General features: G+C 49.1%; 1 long non-coding RNA gene across 1 annotated transcript in view; it reads right to left on the bottom strand.

The window, feature by feature from the left end:
* Positions 1–15,162: 15,162 nt before the first annotated feature.
* Positions 15,163–16,662, bottom strand: part of LOC111098561 — a 21,784-nt gene continuing 20,284 nt past the window's right edge. The window contains exons 5-6 of the long non-coding RNA XR_005368746.1: positions 16,206–16,333; positions 15,163–15,450 (exon numbers count right to left, since the gene is read on the bottom strand). This is a non-coding gene — a long non-coding RNA (uncharacterized LOC111098561). The remainder of the gene's footprint in view (positions 15,451–16,205; positions 16,334–16,662) is intronic.

Genomic DNA, 16,662 nt, shown 5'->3' with positions numbered 1-16,662 from the left:
ACCACAGATGTTCAGGGCCCAGGCTTGAGGTCCACATACCGGCTTCACCCTCAGAACAATCCCTCAGCCTCTCTGGGTTCTCACCTGCCAAGTGCGAGAAATGATGACAAGTCCCTGTCATGACTCTAGTTAGAATTAATGCAAATCAGAGTGCCTGACCCATACTAAGAGCTCAAACACTGGCTTTTATTGTCAACATTATAATTAGGATGAATTAATTCTTTAATCCATCCAGCAACAATTTACCCATTTCCCACTGTTTACCCGACGATAGATATAAAGTACCGGAGACGTAGATTTGGCCAGATGCCTGGCCATGGAGCCAGACTCTGGGTCCCAAAGTTTGGTCCAAGGACACATAGCAAAGGTACCCCCCAGGAGCTTGTTAGAAATGCCAGATCCCAGGGCCTTGCCCAGACCTACTGAATCAGAATCTGCATTTCAACAAGATCCCCAGGCAATTGCCAGACATTTTAATGTTTGAGAAGTCCTGCTGCAGATCTGGAAGAGAGAGAGAGAGAGAGAGAGAGGATGGCTTTTGAACAGTTGCCTGGCTTTGTGGTCGAAGTAGAATCAGAACCAGCCTGAAGCAAATTGTCATTGTTCTTTGTAATGCAAAGCGTCCCTAGAAGAAGGATGTCAGAGCACTGCTGTGACCTCACAAAAGTTGTCCCTCCAAATGCCCCTCCTCTGCAGACAGGCTGGGAGAAAAGGTGTACATGGGCACAGAAACAACGAGGCCTCCTAAGGGAAAGGAACTAGAAATGCCTACGCCTTTCCTTTGGAGATTCAATGTCACTGGAATTTGTCTGATAAACTGAGGTGGTTGCAGAGGGATCTCCAGGTAGGAAAGTCCACCCGGGGAGCTGCAGGGCACGGCGTGCAGGAATGTTGGGGCAATGGGGTTCAACCCCAAGGGAGAACACGCTCAGGGAACTCTCAGGGGAACTCGGAGCTGGAGAGAGTGAGCCACCTAACATCAGAAAATCACTGTGTCCCTGTCCACAGGGATCTGAATCCACGGAGGGGTCCTTGCAGAAGTGGGCAAAGATGTGCCAGCCTGTGTGGGACCCATTGCCAGCAGTGCCTGAAGACATGTAGCCAAATGCCATGGTGCCCACAATGGATTAATCCGATTCTCCAATTCCCCTTCCGCTTGACATTTATGTGCAGGGCAGTTCCCTGGGAATTCATAAGCTCCTAGAGTTTCAACGGCCCCCTTCTCTGCCCTGAAGAGCCTATGGTCTAGTGGAGGGTGAGCATGTAAACACAGAAGTGAATCCTCATAAACAGGGGTCATTCTCCCGACTTCCCAGGAAGGACACTACAGCTTGGAAGAAGGTAAAGTGCTCGAAGAAGATCACAGACAGCTTAGGTGGCAAAGCCAAGAGTCACGCCCAAAGCTAACCCCAAAATCTGTTCTCTGCTCTCAAAACACCCGCCCAGCACACCTCTCCTCTGCTGAGAAGAATAGCCACACAAGTCACACTGGGTTTGTTTTGGGTTTTTTGTTTTTTAAGTACAAATTCGGGACGAACAAGACAACATTCTCCAGGGACACACAGGAGGAAACCTAATTTGACACTGAGCCATCAGGGAGACCTCCCCACTCTTTGAACCAGGCTTGGAAGAAGGTGGGTGCCCAGGGAAGGTGGAGCAGCCCATATAAAGGCGTGGGCCTTGGGTACAGGGCAACTCGGTCTCACACTGAAGCTTGAGAGCAAAGCAATTCGGAGGCTACAGAAACTGATTAAGGCCGGATCTCTGAGGACCTAGAAGACCCTCCGAAGAACCTGAAATTAGCTGGGGAAGCACTAGAAAGCCACAGCAGCTTTGGAAAAGGAACTGAGCTTTAATCTGTTTTCAGATCCCCTGGGGTCCCCAGCAAGGATGGTTTGAGGAAGGAGAGAGATTAGCGGCAGGAGATCCAGTGAGAGGATATCCCCAAAGCCTGACCCAGGCCTTATTTTGGAGGGAAAATGCAAGCCTAGCCTCGCTAGAGAACAAAGAAAAGACAAGGAAATAAATACGACTCCTAGGTACCCCCAGACACACCTGGGCAGGTTTGAAGCCAGATGAAGAGGAGCAGTGGGAAGAGAAGGGAATCTCTGGGGGCGCGGGCGGCTTTTCACTGGCACGCAGCGTGCAGCTCTCTTCTTACTTTGTGTCCACCCTGCAGCCTCAAGGGAAAACACCCTAAAACCCAACCAATGCTTGTCAAGATCTGAGCACAGCCAGAGCCCAGTTAGCACAGGGGGCTGGAGAGTGAGCGGTGAACATCAGGCATGCAGATGTGATGTCCCAGGAACACCAGCGCCCGGACACCGAGGCTCAGTGAGCTTCCCTGTCCCCCCAGAGCAGCGGGCCTGCGTTGTCTCACATCATATATTCTTGCGGGGCATTAACCTGTCCGTGGGACTCTACTGAGGAAGGGAAACTGCAAGCTCCCGCCTGGCTTCCCCGGGTCTCTGCCCTGGGTGCCTTAGTCCGGACAGGTCTAATCTGTACCCAATCACTGTGACTACAACCTCTTGTCTGAGTCCTCCCAGTGAATCATCAAACCTGAAGGTGGCCCGGGGGCCCCCCAACACAGCCACCATGTCCTCTCAAGACCCTGCTGTAGCAGGGACGCCTGGGTGGCTGGGAGGTTGAGCGTCTGCCTTTGGCTCAGGCCATGATCCTGGGGTCCTGGGATCGAGTCCTGCATCAAGCTCCCCATAGGGAGCCTGCTTCTCCCTCTGCCTGTGTCTCTGCCTCTCTCTGTGTGTCTCTCATGAATAAATAAATAAAATCATAAAAAAGAAAAAAAAGAAAAAGACACTGCTGTAGCAAATAGCAGCAAGTGCACAGGTGCGTCCCGACAGCTCCTTGCCTCAGCTGTTCCATGTAACCGTTTCCTGTGTGGGCACCTTTGTCCACATCAGATGGGGCATATTTGAGGATTTAGCCATTCTAGTGCGTGTCCAAACCTGGAAGATGCATGGTAACCCTCTTCCTTGTATCGACCCTTCATGAATGGGAGACTGCAGCCAGGGGGTGGGCTACTGGGTGAGCTACTCTCATCTCTTGGGCAGAAAATTCTGAAATGCACCTTGCACAGTTCTTCCGAGGGTCCTCAGTGGTGAGACCGAGCTCGACTGCCCACAGCACTAACCGCTCAATCCCTTGCCTGCTTTGGCTTCTCCTCCTTCCCCATTGTAGTCTTCTCAGCTCTCCGCTCCAGCCCTGTAGGATCACTTTCCTAAACAGACTCCATGTACACAAGCCCACGCTCAGGATCTGCATCTGGAAGGAACCCGGGCTGAGGCCAAGGAAGCTTTCAGATGATGACGGCCTCATGCTCCTGAGTCTCTGTGGCATCTTTCATTTCGGCAGTGAGATCTTCTGGGGTAAATGCCATCGTTCAAAGGCCTGATTATTGCTAGAGATTCATATGGCAGGTTGGAAGCCCAGCCTCTGCCTCTGTCTCCCCAGTGTGGTCAGTCTGCAGGTGACCACGCACAAACATGTCCAGGGAGAAGATGCATAAGAAGGGAAATGCACACACGTTCCTTCCTCCCCTCTGCACAGGCAGGGCCGCCAGCGCTGGGCCTTCTCTGCATTGTCAGCCGGGTATAACCCTCAGCCTGTGCTCCTGTAAATCCAGCCCCATCATAAATACAGCAGCAGCCACACAATTAGCCCCTCTCGCCAGAGCGAGAGCGCTACCCAGTGTAATGCTGTGCACTTGTGAAACCTTGATGGGTAGCAGTGATAGAGGATGTCATTTTATCTTGCCAAAATGCAGAATGTGAATCTGATCAAACCTCTAGATCTAGTTACCACTTTATAAGAAATAGGGAGGGTAGAGGAATATGTTAGGACACAATCCGTCAAATCTAGAACATGGAAAAAAAATCTGGGAGATAAATGACCTGGTTTCTTTGATAAGAAACTGATGAGAAGAAGAGCCGAAAAAGGAGAGGCAGGAATCATCCAAGATTAAATGAAGCTTAGAAACATGTCAAACAAATGTGATATGTGCACTTACTCAAACAAAAGCAATTGTAAAAAGATTTCCTTGTACTCAATTGGGGAAATTTGAAAACTCTCTATATATTTGAGGATATTAAGGAATTATTTTTAATTTTTAGCAGCGATGATAGTATCATGGTTATATATTTTTTTCTAAGAGTTTCTCTGTTCTACTGAAGCATTTACAGATGAAATAATTTGATGTCTGGTATTTGCTTTAAAATATCCCAGCATGGGGTGAAAAAAACAAAGGGGGGGGGGCAGATAAATGAGACCCACAGGATTGTGATTATTGTTGCAGCTGATTGGTGGGTGCCTGGGAGCTCATTAAGCCTCTCTCTCTCTGCTCTCCTGCAGATTTGGAAGTTTTCCTTATTACAAAAAAGGAAGGGGAGGAAGAAAGGTGGGAAGGAAGGAGAGAGAAAAAGACAGAGAGAAGCTATTGTTTCAAAGCTATGAGATGTGGTTGCTGTTTCTCTAAAGATGGCATCCCAAGTGCACTTTTGCTGGGAAGAATGACAAGGATGGTGGTGGTGATGATGATGATGATGATGATGATGATGATGATGATGTCGTCTGCAGCGAGGTAGGACAAGCATCCTTTTCTGGGACGGACGGAGAACGAACCACAGTGATTCACCGAGTTCTGTCACCAGCTGCTCTCGGTATTCGTGGCGCTGCCTCTGTGCAGGTTCTGTCTCCGTCCAGAGCTGGGCCCCCCTGTCCCTGACGTGGTTGTGTGGGAGGGCATGCGTGTTCCTTGTCTAAGCCCATCCTCATGGGAGACAGAGTAGAAGCGATGATGGCAGGGAGGGCTGGCCAGAAGGGATTTCTAGGAGGAGAGGCTTCCCTGGGCCCTCATCACCTCTCTGCCCATGGGGTCTGGGCGTGCAGTAGAACTTCCTGGTTGGTAAGTAAGAGGGAAATACTGGATATCCATAGTTCAGCCCCCTCCTTCCTTCTTCTTGGGAGTGAGGTGCCCCAGCGAACAGGCCCAAGAACTTGAACCAAACTGTAAGGACACAGAGAACCCCTACAAGATTTTAAGCAAAGAGGTGTTTATCTTCTGCCCTTTGCATCTTCTGCTCCTCTTGCCCAGAATGCTCATCCTCTCATTCTCCACCTCTTCTCTTGATTGGCTTCCTCTCATTCTTTAGGACCCAGCTTAGCTAACACATCCTCCAGGAAGACTTCTCTGACTGTTCCAGCACTTCAAACCTACCTGTGTCCCAAGTCCATGTTCACTTGTCTCCACGCTAGACTGCAGGTCCACGGGGACAGGGACCACCTGCCCTGTTCATCCTTGATTGCCTTGAGTCCCTAGCTCCCCACCACATGATAGTACCAACTTAATCCTTCTAACAGGAATTATTGAATTACTGAATTGAATTATTGAATGACTTTGAAATGTGACTGTGTGTGTGTGTGTGTGTGTGTGTAGCTAGAATCAAAGGTCCTCTGTCAAGAAGGATGGACAGAAGATGATAAGGACGGGAGAGGACCAAACATGGCTCAGAGATAGGGCCAGCCAGTCTTCCCTGGGATTGACAGGGGGGTCCTTCTCTTAGGAAGTCCAAAGCTGCTTTGCATATCACCTCTTGCTACATCCCTTAGGATTCCCTTATGTTCCTCAAGCCAGTCCGCCTTCACTCCAATCCCTTGTTACAATGAAGGCTTCTTTATATCCTACTTGCCCTGTTCATATGCACTGGGTTCTTTTCTCTCCTGACTGTGTCCTGACTGATACAGTGTATCAACAACATGATAAACCTCCTCTTTGCTTAAATTATTTTCTTTCTTTTTTTCTTCAATTTGCCTATACATCCATTGATTTATTTATACTTGCTGTGACCATGGTGGTAGGAGAAAAAAAAAATTGATAGATATCATGCCCAGTTACCTAGAAAAGTGCTCTAGATAAGTGTTTCCAAATATCAGTGTCATATGAATGACCTGGGATTCTTTTATATTTACACATACATATTTGGGGGGGAAATAATTGACATAACATGAGACTAGTTTCAGGTATACAACATAACAATTCAGTATTTGTATATATCGCAAAATGTTCACTGCAATAAGTCTAATTAACATCCATCACCACAGATAGTTAACATTTTTTCCCTGTGATGAGACCTTTTAAGATCTTCTCTTTTGGGGCATCTTGGTGGCTTGGTGGTTGAGTATCTGCCTTTGGCTCAGGTCGTGATCCCAGGGTCCTGGGATCAAGTCCCGCATCAGGCTCCTTGCAGGGAGCCTGCTTCTCCCTCTGCCTGTGTCCCTGTGTCTCTGCCTCTCTCTCTCTCTCTCTCTCTTTCTCTCTCTCTCTTTCTCTCTCTCTCTCTCTCTCTCTCTCTCTCATGAATAAATAAATAAAATCTTAAGAAAGACAAAGATCTCTCTTCACAACTTTCAAGTATACAAGACAGTATGATGAAGTACAGTCACCAAGCTATAAGTTACATCCATGACATATTATCTTCTCATTGAAAGTCTGTACCTTTTGACAACCTTCACCCATTTTTCCCATCCCCATCAACTTTTTTTCTGTTCCTTGCCATTGAGATCTAAACCCACCCACATGAAGAAATCACTGAAAGGGCTTTGGTATTGTGGAGCCCTGGACACCACAAGAGCTCAGGGGGTGATTCTTAACTCTTCCAGAGAAGACGGTACCTAAGCTGGACTTCAAAGGGCCCACTGCTCACCTTTATCCCTGCCTACAGCATAAGCTCAGGGCCATGGAGGCAGAGCTGCGAGGATGACTGCTCCAGAAAACGTTCCCAGAACTCACAATAAGAAGTCCCTGCCCACTCTGAACCTCCTGTGAACCCTCCCAGACCCTGGGCCCTTCAGAACTTGCATCACAGCCTTGAAAGACTTGACAGAGAGGGCAGGGACTGCAAGTGTGTACCAGAACCCATTCCCTACTCTTCCCCCAGGCATACAAACAAAGTGCACTGCCAACTTTCCTTGAACTTAGAGATGTCCTTATGATGAGCTTCAAGCAGGAGAAACGGGAGCAAATGAGTCCACCACTTGGGAGCTGTGATGTCATCCTGATTCCCTTTCCCCGTCTGCCACCCAAGAGACTTTAGGATTTCTTTATTAGACCATCTGCATCATCTACCTTAATCATCTACCTTTATTTCTAGATGTATTCTAAGCTATGAGATACTCAAGAGCCTGTTCTGTGTCTTAATCATCACTGGTACCCAACCCCTGACTGCAACGTGTACTCAGTAAACGTTCTTCTGGTATTTCCCCCAATATCTGCCTTATTCTTGGTCTTTCAAAATTTAAGTGAAATTAGTTTGAACCCCATATTTATGGCAATTTTTCTAAGGATTTGGGAGAAGAGGTGAAGCAGCAAAGTAGAGAAGAGTAGCTTTTATTTCCCCCTGTTTTAAATCCTCTTGCCCTAGATGCTCCCCCTAGAACCCTCTCTCTTGATTTGTACAAAGTTACTTGCATAACTATGTGTGTTTCTTGCAGAATATTTGAGTGTCTGAGGAGAGAAGAAAGAAATAGTTGCATCCGCACAATGGAGGTAAATTAACTGTTCCTAAAAATTACTTAGGAGGATGACATCGTGAGGATGGTGGAGCAAGGACCTCCAAACATCCACTCCTCCACAGAAGCAAAATGGTCAAAATCAACTTTTCTTCAGAACTCTAGAAATAACCAAAGGCTCACAACAATCTGGGAAGCCTGTGTTTAAGAGAAATGGCTGAATCTCAGTGTGTAAAAAGGGAGCCATGAGGCATTTTAACTTAACTTGCATTCCCGTCCTCTCTCTCCAGCTCCATGGCAGGATTGAACACCAACAGCCCTAACTCACAGTGAAAACCAGTGGCCTGTATGCTGCTGGAAGGACAGAGAAGGATTGAAGCTCCTTCAAAGCCCTAGTTCTCTGAGAATTGTAACTATTCATTTGCAGGGCTTGTTATTTTTTTTTTTTTTTTTTTAGCCTGACTCAAGAGTTTCCCAGTGGGAAGAAACATTTCCCAGGTCACTTGTGGGAAACATTCAGTGGCAACTGTTCAATATGATGGCTGCCTGAGCCGGTGACAAGAGCTGGGGAAAAGAGCAGGCTAACCAAATACCTTAAAAGGAAAGCAGGGGGATGGGATGCTCATAAATGACTGAAAAGTTCTGACATTAAAAAAAAAAGTTCTGACATACCCCTGGAGACCTAGAGGACTCCTCACATGTCCTAGAGGACCCAAGGTGCTCACCTCTGTCTGACCTTGAGGTTTTATGCAAGAAGGAAGTGAAGGCTAATGTAGAGTTGTCTCCTGTGCAAATGGCCATTGCAGGTGTGCCCCGACACACACAGGGAGCCCTTTGGCATCGCCTGGGAAACTCACTGGTCCCAAGCATTTCAGGAAATAACTGTCCAATGAGTAGCTGACAACTAAGCCAACCAACCAGAGGGTTTGGTGGCCACAAAGACAAAGATCAGAAGATCATCACAGCAGCCAGGCATGGCTGTTAGCAGCAGGCCAGCTCCCAGTACCAGGGACTGCATTTCTCTTTCCCATCTTCTAATGGCCAGTCTGTGTTCACTGAACCCCAAATGTCTCAAAATGTGTTTTTACAGCCCATTCAAATCGGATGCAAGGTCCACGCATTACACATCCCTGCAGTGTTCTAATCTGTAATGGTTCTTCCCTCCTCTTTCTTCCCCAAACTAAGCTGGGCTGATTGCTCCTCATGCCATCTGGCCCTGTTCTAGGACTTTACAGGCATTATCAGATTTAATCTTCACCAAGAAGCTGATAAGACAGTCTTTCTATCATCATATTCCCATAAAAAGGGGAATTCCCATATTGCCTTTTCCAGGCAGTAGCAAAGCAGCCTGGGTCCCAGGCTGCAGCTTAACCTACACAGTAACCCACCTAACAGTCCCATACCTTGTCCAAGAAGTCCTAGCATCTCCACGAAACAGGTGAATACATTGAGTGCGGAAAGATAACGCGCTCTGGTCTATGAAGCACTTGATACCTGCTAGCTGGCTCTGCATCAGCAACAGTAGCACCCGCTCCACCTCATCCCAGCATCTGCTTCTCCCACAAAGCTCAGCAAAAGGAAAAGGCTCAGGACAGACATGTGTGTGCCCTTTAGTGTGAGCTGTGCCACACCCACTCCTTTTGACGGCACAAGGGGCCACCTCCGGGTTTTTCTAACTAATGTCCTCCCCCTCTGTTAAACACAAATGGGAACCACTCTGATTCTCTGCCTTCTGGAGACCCCTTCTGTGTCTGAGAAGAAGGGAAATACCCACAGACCCCTTGAATGCAAGGCAGGTGTCGAAAAGCCCAGCATATAGTAAGTAGTTTCTCAATAAATCAGTGAAAGATGACTGGAGAGTAAAAACTGAGTAGGCAAAAATTATTTGCGGACGGAAATACAAGCATGGAAAAGATCATGTTTGCCAGGTCTGCCCTGGTAGGTGCGCAGAGGGAGGCACAACAAACAAATTTGTTACCAAGAAAACAGAGCGAAGAATATAACTTTGTTGTTTGATCAAGACCCGCGGCCATGTGGTTCCACGTGGAGCCAGCAGAGGGCAGTGCAACACGTGTTGGTATTTAGGGGAAGGAAGTTGGCTTTGGTTTTGGTTTTGGTTTTTTCCTCCACCAGGTTCAGTTGTCAGCAAAGTCTCTTAAGTTTCTGGCTTCTGGGGACGTGGCTAGTTCTGGGCATTCCTAGCGCGTCTGCACAAGAAAGGGCCTTGGCTGTAATGTGAGGCCATAACGTATTTTGGAGGGATTACTGTTTTCCACATTTGCCCTCATCGCCCTCCCTTGCACCCCTACTCCTGCGAAGAGGGTCCCAACACCCAGGTTGAGCAGTACCCACTCCTAACCCTTTTATCCCCCCATCAGACAAGCTCCTATTCGTTTTCCAGGACAACCTCTCTAGGACCCCCCCCGCCCCCGCCCCCGTCCCCCAACCAACCAGTGGTTCCATTCATGTGAATTACATTGGAATGTAATTATTTGTGTTATTTTCATTAAGAATTCTTAACAGTCAGAAAAGGACTTTTATTTTCTAACTTCTCAGGCCCATCTCGAAAAAAAAGCAGAAGACAAATATGCGTGTGTCTTGTCCCCATGGGAGAAGCTGACGCTCACATCCCTACTGACCAGCACTGGCCAGTGGTTTCCTTGTAGCCCAGGAGCACGCTACTGCCTCAATGTGGGAATGTGTGCTGGGCTACTTCGTATACTCGGTGCCCCTCAGAGTGCTTGGCACAAGGTCATTGCCCCTAAAAACATTTGCTGGATGAAGATCAAGCGAATGAATGAAGTAGCTCTTCTGATTCCATGACAAGGGCCCCAGTTCAGGCTTTGCTATCTGGCCTTTGAGCCTTACACATGTTAGGACCACTAACACCGCAGCAAAGGGGCTGGTGTGTCCCTTCCCCGCCTACCACCCTCATGTTTCCTAATGCACCTAAAGAGGGTCCTAACTCCCCACATGTCCCCCACAGGTCCTCTCTCATCTCCTACCACACTTCCACCCACGGTGCTCCATTCACTACTATGTCCACACACCCATCCTGCCGTCCTGCCTTCCATGGGCCACGGCACACACAAGTGCCCCTTGCCGGGATGTCCTTCCTTCTGATCATCCTCCAGCTGGTTCTTTTTTATTTTTTTGTCTTAACGATTATATTTATTTATTCATGAGAGACACAGAGAGAGGCAGAGACATAGGCAGAGGGAGGAGCAGGCTTCCCACAGGAGCCCAATGTGGGACTCGATCCCAGGACCCGGGGATCATGACCTGAGCCAAAGGTAGACACTCAACCATTGAGCCACCGAGGTGCCCCATGGTTCCTTTTAAATATTCGGATCTCAGCTTCAAAATGACTTCTCTGAGAGGCCTTACCTATCCAACTCAAAACCAGATGCCTATCACTGTTGTTCACATGAGCCAGTTTTAATGGTCTGTATAGCATTCATTTGCATTTTTATGTGCTAATTTAAATATCATCTGATGCCCTCACTAGACAGCAAGATCTAGAAGATGGGGTGTCTCCCCAGTGCCCGGCACAGAACCCAGCCCAGAGTAGGCCCATGTGTGCTGAGCATCTTCTCCTGCGAGGGAGACCACGGTTAACCCTGAACCAGAGCCTCTGCTCCCCAACCTGCACCCTACTGACTCCAGAGCCTGCCTGCCTTCAGCCACGATGAGGTGAGTCACCGAGAAGGAGGAAGGCCAGGGTTCAAGAAGAAGTGAGGCCAGGGGCAAGAGCACAAGGCTGATTAAAACGAGGATCTGGGATTTAAGAGCCAGCAAATGCACCATTTAAAGCTCTACACTCTCCAAAGGAGAGCCCTTGATAGGATGAGCACTGGGTATTATACTATATGTTGGCAAATTGAATTTAAACAAAATATTTTAAAAAGAAATAAATAAAGCTCTGAGTTCTCCGTATTTCCCAAGGTGAGCCAGAGACAGAAACAAACCAGCAATAGAGCCTAGGCCTGGGATCCAGAGGGCGTGGATTTGAATCCCAGGTCCTCCACTTAGTAGAGAAGGCCTTGGGCAAGTTACTTCACCACCCAGGCCTCAGTGTCCTCTTCTGTAAAATGGAGATGATAGTCATAATATCTCTATCACTAGGTTTGGGGGAACTTAAATTACTCCATGCTTTTTAGGTGCTGGCATATAGTACACACCCCACGCGTGTTAGCTGTTATTATGAACTTGCTCTGTTGTATCAAGAGGGCTATTTTTGTGCATGTCTCCCTTCCAGCAGAGCTGTCAGCTTTGAGAAGGCAGGCATGGTGACTTGTCCCCTCTTTCCTGTGGCCCACTGCCTCCCACAGTGGGTGGCACAGCCTGTGATGATCAACGGGAGTCTCTTTCATCCCAGCTGAAAACCAAAAAAATCTTGGTTTCACCTGAAGGGCCTGTGAGGCCCCTTCAGCGGATTCCACTTGGACATGCCTCTGGTTACCCTCCTTTGAATTTACTTACCTTTAACAAGCCGTTTGCAAGTTCCCTCGTTTCCCAAAAGAGGCCGCTTCCCAAGAGTGGGCTGAACCCATGCGGTAGGAGACACAGCTCTGCAAAAAAAAATTAAAATAGATGCTTTCCTTTCAGCTTATTTCTGCTTCCCCCACTGCCTTACCAACAGCATCCTTGCGTCCAGAGGCCCCATGGAGAAGCTCGGCGAGGAGAACATAATGTATGGCCCGCACAACTGCCAATATTGCAGCCGATTTCCAAGGAAAATTGCCTCTATCCATCAGAGCGGCCCTGAGCCAGACGTGCATTAGTGAGGAAGACCCCGCGCCAGCCTCTCCCGAGGGGCTTCTCAGAGGCAGTGGGAAGAAAACCCATCGCTGCAACAAAATAAAATGAGCAAAACAAGGAAGTAAAAGAAAAACCACCCCAAATCAATAGACACCCCCCCACCCCACATGCAGGCCCTTTGCCACCTTCCCTGAACCCGGGGCCAGACAGCATCTCCGAATCCAGGCACAGTTTTCCGACCAGCTCCCCCCACCCCCGGGCAGGCAGTGGGAGCCACACCGGATCGGGGCTTGGAGGGCCGGGGCCCACAGCTGCGTGGGTGGCTGTCCCCAGGGCCAGCCGGGGCAGGGCGCCCAGCCCTCCAGGGAGACGAATAATGAGCAACACAGCTGCTAAACACAGTCCTACAGAATCCATGCGGGCATTTCCTCTGGGGTGGCCCGAGAACCCACTCTTGAAACTGGGACTCAGCCACAAGCACCTGGAGCCTCTGGGGCCCACGGGGTTCTCTGACCTTGGTGGGCACTGAGCCCACTGGCCTGGACGGCCCACATTTCTCACTGAGCCTCGTGGCTACTTTAGCTTTGGCTCAGAGGGGCTGATGACAGGCGTGGGAAATGGGGGGGCGAGGGTCTGAGCCCAGGTGCCCTGGCTCCTCCGGGCCGCAATGCCTCACCTGTGCAATGGGAAGAGCAACTGCCTTGCTAGGATTGGCGGGGAACAGTGCAGATCCCCCACAGAGAGCGTCTCAGGGCTCGCACAGGCATGTGTCCTGTCTTTCCTGCCTGCCCCCCCTCAGCACCCCCAGCCTCTCAGCCACAGCCTGGGACACGCATCTGTTTTGTGCCGCCTGCCGGAGTCCTGCCACCAGGCCGGGCAGTGTGCCCTCCCTGGGGTGAGACGCTCCCGCCCCACCTCTGTCCTCCTGCCCACGGTGGGCAGAGTCATGTGTCTGGGACTGAACCCAGCTCGCTGGCCCTACCATGAATGGGGAAAACCTCCTCTGCTGAGGCTCCTGACAAACAGTAAATCTTGAATCTCCTTAGGCCCGGCAGGAAAATGAAAGGATGGAACCAAGAAATCTGCCCCCAAAAGCAGGCGGCGCGTTTGTTCCGGCACTGGTTGGGCCAGCCCGGCGGTGACGCAGGACACATTTTCTTGCTCTGCTTTAGGAGACAGAGGAGCAGTTTGGGCTTTGGAGGGAATCAGGGGCCTCTCCACTTGTGTAGTTGTTTGAATGGAAAATTTGGAACAAAGCTGCAAAGCTTTGCAGGCCACCTCTTGAGCGAGGACATAAGTGATCGAAATGACTTCCAGAGGTGAACATCCCCAATCAGTAAGACGATGAAAATCACCCAACAAAATGTCTGGAAGACAAGGAGTGGTATCCGTGGTTCTTGTGCACAAAATTTCAGCTTCCTTCACATATGGGGCTCGTCGTATATGCAGGGCACTGGGCTGAGGACTCCATGAAATCAAGAAGCTGGGGTACAGCTAGAAACGTGTGCAGCTGGGGTACAGAGGAAGCTAGGGCACAGCTGGAAGGGCACAGCTGGGGTACAGGGGAAGGAGGCTGGGGTACAGCTGGGTGGGCATGCCCCCTGGAAACTGGGTGTGAATTCCTCCCCTGCCGCCTTGTAGTTCCATGATCTTGGGCGAGTCCCTCTGACCCTCGGGGCCAGCTGCCTCTTTGACCACATGAGTTGGGAGGATCCAGGGAGTGGTGGCTATATGTTCCATGTCTTTCGGTCCCAGTGTAGCCGACCGTGGTCACACAATACCAGTCTCAACTCTGTTCTGCAGATCAATCCGGTTCCTGCAGGCAGCAGGGGAAACCCAGTGGATTTGCTGGAGCTGATCTCATAAATGTGAGCAGCCCACCCAGGGTGTTGTGTAGAAGAAAAGGAGACTCCTCCCCCCCCCGCCCCCGCCCGGCCCTGCTACTCAGGTTTTTAGTTTCCTCGTCTGCTCTCTCTGACCATCTGTTCATTGCCTTGTCTCCCTTCAGCTTCCCCATACCTGGTTCAGGTTAAACACTCCTGGCTTCAATTAATTAAGGGAGCTCTTCCATTGAGAAATACTTAATATAATAACAACAACAAAGTCATTGACTCTAACAGAACGCAGGGCATAATGGACCACACCCAGTTGGTAAAATGGTTAACAGTTTCAGAGCACGTAGGCAACATTTCACTATAGTCAACCCTGTGGGCAGGCGTCACGGCCTTCTCCCGAGGATTTGGTAAAAGCCCCAGCTGAGCACGAAGATGGGGAAGTCCGCTGTGCATCCTCTGTTCTTCATGTAACATGACCACACAGGTCGCTCTCTGGGACCCCATGGTGGTGAGACAGCTAGGAGTGCTGGAGACAGTGCGAGCGTTTAGACACCAGAACCTGGTTTCAATCCGGATCACGTTATTGGAGGTTGTGCGGTTCCACTGGAGCCCTGGTTATCTCGTCTGTGAAGTGGACATAACCACTCCTAGCCCATAGGACTCGAGAGGGCATTGGAGGTAGTCCACCTAAAGCACTCAGCACATAGAACTCCTCGGTTTGTGATATTCTTTTTTTTTTTTTTTTTTTTATGATAGTCACATAGAGAGAGAGAGAGAGAGGCAGAGACACAGGCAGAGGGAGAAGCAGGCTCCATGCACCGGGAGCCCGACGTGGGATTCGATCCCGGGTCTCCAGGATCGCGCCCTGGGCCAAAGGCAGGCGCCAAACCGCTGCGCCACCCAGGGATCCCGGTTTGTGATATTCTTATACTCAGGAGAGAGGCCTTCTGGGGGCAGAGTCTGCTTAACTTTGCAAAGTCAGAAATCTGATTTTGTCAGCCCATGGAGAGTTTCAACCACGTACCCTGAAACTGGAACATAAATCAAAATGCCAATTTATTCACTCACATTGAGAAAATCGCCGCCATGGTGTATTAGTTTCCAACTGCTGCTGTGACAAATCCCCACCAACTTAGTGGCTTAAAACTATGCAGATTTATTATCTTACAATTCAGTAGGCCAGAAGGCTGGCCTGAGTGTCACGGGGCTCAAATCGAGCTGTCAGCTGGTTGCTTTCCTTCTGGAGGCTCTAGAAGAGAATCTGGTTCCTTGCCTTTCCAGCTCTGGAGGCTGCTACATTCCTTGGCTTGTTGCCCTCTTCCTCCACCTGCAAAGCCAGGAGCACTGGCTTGAATCTTTCTCCCACCACATTGCTCTGCCCTCATTTTTCTTCAGCTTCCCGATTCCATGTTTAAGGACCCTTATGATTTCGAGGAGCCCACCTGGATGTTCCAGTCTAATCAGCTTCTATTTTAAGGTCAGCTGATTAGCAACCTTAATATTATTTACAACCTTAATTTGCCTTTGTCATGTAATATATTCTCAGGCTCTAGGAATTAGGACATGGACCTCTTGGGGGGACCATTTTTGTGGCTACCATACATGGAAACAAGAATACTTGAGACCATATAATGAATACACTATTTCCTTGTAAGCAAACCCACCCAACAGGCTTGTTGAGCATGAAATTGGAACCACCATGGTGCCAGGCTTATGTCCAGGTGTTCACTTCCTGTCCACCATGGGCATGACTGGACCAATGGACCCCAATGCCAGTATAACTCCTTCCCTGATGAATGCTGGGCTGGTCCTGGCAAGATGTGCTTCTGTGATTCCCTTTTCCATTCATCCAAAACTGATCAAACCACCACTGACAGGGCCAGCCAATGCTGCCTTCTGACTGACACATTTTTCTTTAGGTGCTGATACTAAGGTCTAGATGCCCTAGGGGTCTTCACATTTAAATGGCCCCATTTGGCATCTCTTTTGTGATCCATTACGTGTGGCCTTTAAAGTTGAATTCTCAAAATGTAAACTTATCTCCAAGTTCTTAGGGAAATTCTATGTCCCCCAGGTACTCACAACATCATGGTTCATTCCTGTGGGTCCCCTGAGAGCCTTCTTTGTGTCAAGCACAGTGATATCTGGAGGGTACATCAGATGTGGTCCCATCCCTCAAAGAGTTCACCCTGTTTAGAGCTAGATAAGGCCTGTGAAACACAGATACAAGAAATCACACACCAAGACCCTCAAGACAGGCTTCAGAACAGAGAGATGCTTATAAGCTAGGGGGAGCAGGAAAGGGGATCCAGGGCTGTGACACGGTCGTTCCAACACTAATTGAATCATTTGACTGTGGAAGGCGTTGTACTGTGACCCATTTTTATCATGCCCAGACTCTGATTGTGGGCAATTTTCCCTTAATTCTGAATACTCACCCAAAGGAAAAGAACAAGTCGTTTGTTCTTATGATCACACAATAGGTATGAAACCATATGCTATGTTTTTCGGTTGCCAAGATTCTTAATTATGTTCTTTA

This window comes from Canis lupus, chromosome 13 (genome assembly GCF_011100685.1).
Source record: "Canis lupus familiaris isolate Mischka breed German Shepherd chromosome 13, alternate assembly UU_Cfam_GSD_1.0, whole genome shotgun sequence".
Classification (NCBI taxonomy): Eukaryota; Metazoa; Chordata; class Mammalia; order Carnivora; family Canidae; genus Canis; species Canis lupus.
The sequence above is the reverse complement of the archived record's forward strand: the minus strand, read 5'-3'. Positions and strand labels throughout refer to the sequence as shown.